This window comes from Taudactylus pleione, unplaced genomic scaffold (genome assembly GCF_031769625.1).
Source record: "Taudactylus pleione unplaced genomic scaffold, aTauple2 ptg000279l, whole genome shotgun sequence".
Lineage (NCBI taxonomy): Eukaryota > Metazoa > Chordata > Amphibia > Anura > Myobatrachidae > Taudactylus > Taudactylus pleione.
The window spans coordinates 1,386,976-1,393,819 of NW_028284681.1; positions in this window are offsets into that span (position 1 = coordinate 1,386,976).

Genomic DNA, 6,844 nt, shown 5'->3' on the forward strand with positions numbered 1-6,844 from the left:
GTTTTCTGGCATTTATATATCTGACACCGTAAGGAATGGTGACAGTGGAGTGACGTCTCTATGACAATGTGGTGATGAAATAATTGCACGTGAGATTTTGCAATCTAATTTTGCTTCTATTGTTTAACCCAACAAATTAGGCATCTAAAAACTATATTGTCCTGCCTGGAACTAATGTCATTATTGAGAGGTGACTAGTCTAATTTAAATTTTAGGTCACAGTCCTACACATAAATAGTATAGGGATGAATGTAGCATTTAGGAATACATATCATAAGGATTACAATGAGTAACACTGTATTAAAATAACATTTTTCTTTTCTTTGTAAAGCAAAAATATAGTCAACATGGTCCGGATTAAAGATTGACAGTGTCTAGATAGACACTCAATAGGTCGACACCAGATGGTCGATAGGCAATAGGTTGACAGGGACAAAAGGTTGACTGACAAATGTTCGACAGTGCAAAAGGTCGACAGGGACAAATGGTTGACATGCTCAAATGGTCAACATGAAAATGGTCGGCATATGTTTTTTCAACATTTTTAAGGTTAGGGTTAGGGGTTAAGCACATGCCTGAAGGTTAGGGTTAGGCTGCGAAAGGGGACGGTTAGGGTTAGGCACTAGGGGGAAGGTTAGGGTTAGGCACTAGGGGAATGGTTAGGGCTAGGCACTAGGGAGAGGGTTAGGGTTAGGCTCTAGGGGGAGGGTTAGGGTTAGGCACTAGGGGGAGGAATAGGCACTAGGGGGACGTTTAGGGTTAGGCTAGGTCAGACAATTTAGTTTTAGACACTTGGAGGAAGATTAGAATTAGGCACTAGGGGGAGGGTTAGGGTGAAGATTAGGCTTAAATAAATAAAAAACGCGTTGAACATATATGTGTCGACCACATATGTGTCGACCATTTGTCCCTGTCGACCTTTTGTCCCTGTCAACTAATTGTCTGTCTATCATCTATCATCTACCACACCCAGTCAACATAGAGAAGGAAAGAATGAGGGTCTCCCTTAAAAATTTACAATCTAATAGACGAGCGGGAAGATACAGAATATATAAGTGCATGTTTTGATCAATGGGCACACCAGATAAAGCTGTATAGAGTACGAGTGAGATGTACATACTGTTTATATCAAAGAGTTCCTTATTTGCAATAAAGGACTTTGAGTATTTTCGAAAACTTTATAATACATGTTTTTTTATTAATATATTTAATATCTTATATATGCAATATTATGCATGTATGATAGTGTGTTTTGTTAATAAATGAGATTCATTTACCTATGAGACTACGAGGCCCATTTATTATTGATCACACACTATTGCGATCTGTGCACAATATTAGCGATCGTAGCCCTGGGATGTATGAAAGAGCACATGCAGGGACAGGGGATCTGGAGGAGCCCATCCCTGCAAAGTGTTGGGAGTGAAGTGACCTCTTTGCGCTTACTGGCTCTAGTAAACTATAATGAGATGAACTACAGCAGTAACTGAAGCAGTAGGCATGTTGTCATATATAATATAATACACAGTTGGATTAAGGGGAGTGCTCAGTGCCCCAGGCCCCTCTCTCACAGGGGGCTACCCCTGGCTGGAGCATACTGCTGCACTGGCTAAGTGCCAGACATGTGGGTCTGGCCGGACGACGAGTGAGGGTGGGTCGGATGACAAATAGGGGCGAGGCGGATGATGAGTGGGGGCGGTACTGACAAGTGGGGGAGGACCAGAGGAGTGGGGGCGAGTCCCCCTGTCTTAAGTGTCCCGGACCCCCCAAAGGCCTAATATGGCCCTGATTAAATATACAATATATATAATATAATGTTAGCAATATATATTAGTAACATTTCTTAATAGTGGCAATAAAAAAGATTTTGAAGGGCCTGCAAACTTAATACAGGGATTGTGCGTTTCATATATTATAATATATTATACTGTTGGTCAACTGCATCAGTCATTTCTGATCTATCCAGTTCCTACGCTAAATGAAATACTGTATATTCAGTAGAGACAAACTTATATTTTACAGTCCCAAATTTTTTGGAATTTACACTTTATATAGACTTGTTATGGATATTACACAGGCTTGCCTTACAAAATAAGGATTGTCACATCTCGCTGGGATGATATGGATGTTGGCTGCATTAGTAGGATTTGCATATACCCAGTGCAGAAGTGCAGTCTAATGTATCATTTTTTTTTCACCAGGGACCACATCAAGGGGACTTGGGCTTCACTGCACCCGATACACAGGTTGCAGCTCTGGAAGAACTGAAGACGGGCAGTAAACTTATCGCTGTTAGGCGTACTGGAGCATGGTGATCAGAAGTGGGTCACATCTAGGCAAACAATGCGGTACCAGGGGACAAGCAGAATCAGGTCAGGAGGGAGCCAAGTCAGAATCAGGAAGTAACAAGAAGCAGTACCAAGGGAGCAGATGAGGAGAATCGCCAGACCCACCGGATCAGAACACCGGTAAGTATGCAGGGAGTTCAAGCAGAACAGATGCTGGAGATCCATTAGTGAGCCTAATTCTCTGGCACTGAATAGTGCCCAGAGACCTCATTGTATGAGTATAGAGAGGGATTCAACTTCACATCACATTTTTAGCAAGCCTGTTTCTTTCAATTTTAAACAGAGCAACATGCATTTCCCTATGGGAACTACAGCAGCCAATGAGTAGAGGAGGTGCTAGCAGACCTCGGTAGCAGCCAGGTAGAAGGACCACTGGAGCTGAGAATTGAGGAGGGATTTCACCATGGGGCAGGCACCGACCGGCACCCATCCATTATGGAGCCACAACTGCCTTATGAAACTAGCTCTGCTGGAATTGGTAAGAAGGAGTCAGACTCTGGCGCAGGGGTGTAACTAGGTATCTGAAGGCCCCATAGTAAAAGTTTGTAAGGGCCCCAATGTATCACCCAATGGTGAACAATGTATATAACACATGTAACTTTGACAAGGAAGATGGGCCCCCCCGCAGCTCAGGGTCCCATAGCAGCTGCACCCCTTGCACCTATGGTAGTTACGCCCATGCTCTGGTGCACTGTGACACTGTGACAGAGATGCTTTTGATATAAGTGTTTTGTTAAACAATTTAACAATGGAATGTAAATCAAAACACCGGTGATTATCAGCTATTTAGATATAAACGCTGACATGACTAAATGTTTAACATCTTGCTATGGGATAATGAGGACAATTAATTGTTTTTGTTTTACAAGTAGTTACACGCCTTCACTTAAATGGTATAAAGACATAAACATCTAATCGTGTCTGTTTCCTGTATTGTCAGTATATTGATAAAATAAAGCAGGTTGCCTGCCTTGGAATGCATTGTTCAACCAGCAGGGACTTGTGCTGCAGGACACTTACATCACTTCTTCTACAACAAGACATACATTTAAAAAAAGATCTGAAAACCACTTCAGACACCATTATAACCCTAGTCAGGTCAACTACCCCCAACAGATCATGTTTTACAGACTTTACTATTATTATTATTATTATTATTATTATTATTATTATTATTATTATTACCAGTATCACTATGCAAGTAAATGTTGAATAATCTTTTTTACTGTGTCAGATATTCTGAGCCATCAAGACATCAGCTGGGCCCTACTATTAGTGGCATGACTCAAGGGGCCCTTTGTTGGAGCCGTGACATTTTGGTAGCATGGTTACTCATTATTTGCATTCCAGGGTAGCTTCCCCCTCTTAGCAGCCCTGCAGATATTATTCAGGAAGGTACTGGAGGACCTGAGCTGAGAAATCTTGCTATAGGTGACACTGCATACACATAGGGGCTGAGTGATTTCTATGCCAGCTTCCATATGCCCAGGAAACTTGGTGCACACATATACACCTTTGTGTGCACGTGTTAGCAATTTTTTTTTTTTTTTATTATTATTATTATTATTATTCGGACATGGGATGGACTTTGGAGTGTTGCATCTGATGTATAAAAGAGGTTTTTTTAAAAAAAATTGTAACAAAGCCTAACAATGAATGTATATTTGCTAACTAACCCAATGATTATAAACATGGGTGTAACACCCACATACACTTCCCTATACTGGGAAAAATGTCTCATTACTTCTTGGAAGTCTCTGAGCAGGACATGCTCATCCTCTCTAGCTCTTACTCTACCATTTCCAGACACTCCTAATAGTTTGGCTGAAGTGCAGAAACCAATCTCAAATTTGGACGGATGGCCTCCCATGATTAAACAAATGATTATCAAAAAGCTACTAAAGCAGGAAGCAGAGGTTATTCATTATTGTGATTCCAAAGTTTATTTTTGTCCCTCCAACTTGGCCAAAATTGCAGTTATCTATGCCTGGATGGACACAGATGCCAAGACTCTTTCCTCTCTCTTATCTTTAGGGTCATCCTACCCACATAGCAAACTTCTCTGATTGCCCTCCCAGGCTTGCACTGAAAATTTGAGGTTCATGTATATTTAATTTTAAACTCTCCTCTTCATCCTCTCCCCTGACCACATCTGCTTTTACCCATAACACATTTGGCCTGCCTGTGTCATTATCCTGGGTAGAAATCGAATGCATAGCCCATATTACTAGCAATGGCCATTTAACAACCTTGGATTTTTTTCCCAAGAGAATTTTTGGCTTACCTTCATTGTATATTTGACTCTTTTCCTCCTTCCCTGGGATATGTACCTTCTGGCCCCTTCTTCCATTTGAAACTTTGTGTCCCCATAGCACTCTGGGAAAGAGAATGAGTGCTTCAGTTTATATTCATCGCAGACTTCACATCCTTGTGTTATAGATAACATGAAGCTGACTGGCAGGTTGACTTTGGACATCCTCCAAGAGGTGCTTCCTGGGATGAGATTCTTACCTGGATATCCTTAACATAAATATCCCCCATGATAAAAATAAGGACTATAAGCTACTTTATAGGTGGTATTATACTCCCGACAAATTAAACAATACCCCACCTCCTCCCACTTTGGATCCTGCCTGCTGGAGGCAATATGCACTAGGGGAACTTTTCTCCACATTTGGTGGATGTGACCCATACACTCCATATTGCCAGATCAGATTTCAAAGGGAAAGGTGACAGATTTGTGCATTAAAGGGGTTCATCCATCTAGAATGGGACTGAAATGGCAGATAAAGTGTGAGGAAATGATAACCTCTTCTAATGGATCTCAACAGTATCAAAAGACAAGATATTTGTGGCAAGGTGGTGAGCAGAGGCAGGTGGCTGCCAAATATCAATGAGATGGATCATAATCATTCAACAGGATTCTAGTAATAATAACAGAAAATATGGCCTCTATCTCGGTGGTAAGAATGAGAAAAAGCCAAAGAGGAGTTTAAGGTCAAGAGAAACATGGATCTATTCTATGCTCATGAATGGAGCAAAATGAAGCAGATTGTGATTGACAGCTTGGTCACTTGAGAAGAACGGTTTAAAGGCGATGGAACAGGGTGTTTCATTCGCTTTCGGCCACAAAGTTTTTCTTATAACTTTCAAAGTAATTGACGTAATTTAGTGAAAGACACAAATAGGCGGACGCCTCAGTACACAACATCACTGTCAGAAACAGGAATACTTATTGACTAGCAGTGGTAGCCCCAGAGGTAGAGCTGCAGCGCAGCCCAAAATTCAAATAGGGGAACCACATCAACTGCCATCCTCACTGGTTATATCCTCACTAGCAGTTGGTGTAGCTCCCCTATTTGAATTTTGGACTGCGCCACAGACTAGGGTGGTGAACAGCTGCCATTCACTATGCGCATGCATGAACAGCTGGCCTGGATGCTAATGGTGAACACTTTCAACCTGTGCCTTCCTATTACTTCCCAAAGGTAGGGGGAAAAAATATATTTCTTGCAGGCGGCACGACTTGGGAAATAAAGACACATTCAGGCCTATTCATGATGTTAATTAACATTCTGACTCGCCACGGCTACCGGAGCAATTCATCATTGCTCCAGCATGGTGACAGCTGATGCGATATCAGCTGTCCCCGCGAGCCGCTTCACTTCTCCTTTTCGGAGCAGTGAGTCTCCGACAGGAGCAGTGAAGGGACCTACAGGTCACGCAAGAGCCCCGACGTCCGGCGGAAGGAGCCGGACAGGGGCGGAGGGATCCTAATTATGCCTCATCGCAACTCTGACCTTCTTCCCATAGAAGAAGCGGGTTGCGATGCCGGAGCACGAGCATTCGCCATCTGCAGATGGCAAATGCTCCTGCAGTCAAGCTTCGAAAATATTATATTTTCGGAACTTGATAAATTCTGTCCCCATACTAGTGTATGGGGACAGCAGGCCATTCCGCATAAGGAAGGTAAGTAAGAGAGCTTTACCTTCATGATGAATGGCCCGATAACTTAATTTTTACAATTGCAGGTGAAACTGTGCATTTTCACCTCCTTTTGTGAAAATTAAGTGATGATGATTAGGCCCCTCAGACTCCACTTAGTATTTTATCGAAGTTTCAATGCTAACTGCATTTTCTTCAGGATCCTGGAGGACATGCAGTTAGCATTGAAACATCGATAAAATACTCAGCGGTCTAAGGCCCTGATCCAGCAAGGAGCGCACAGGAGAGAGCGCATGCACTCGGCCGATGTTGGCGAACTGCGCATGCGCAAACTAGCCAGTGCGAATGGGTTAGAGTATGCAGACTACACGCAGTGTCCCCTCCGATATTGATTGACAGGAAATGCCATTTGTGGGTGGTGACGGGGGGTGGTCAGGTGAACATAGGCGTTATAACACCATTATAGGGGGTGTATAATTAAGGCAGTGCAGCGGAATACGCAGCCATACCATAAGCTGTACACAGGAAGTGGCCAAATTCATGCAGCAGGT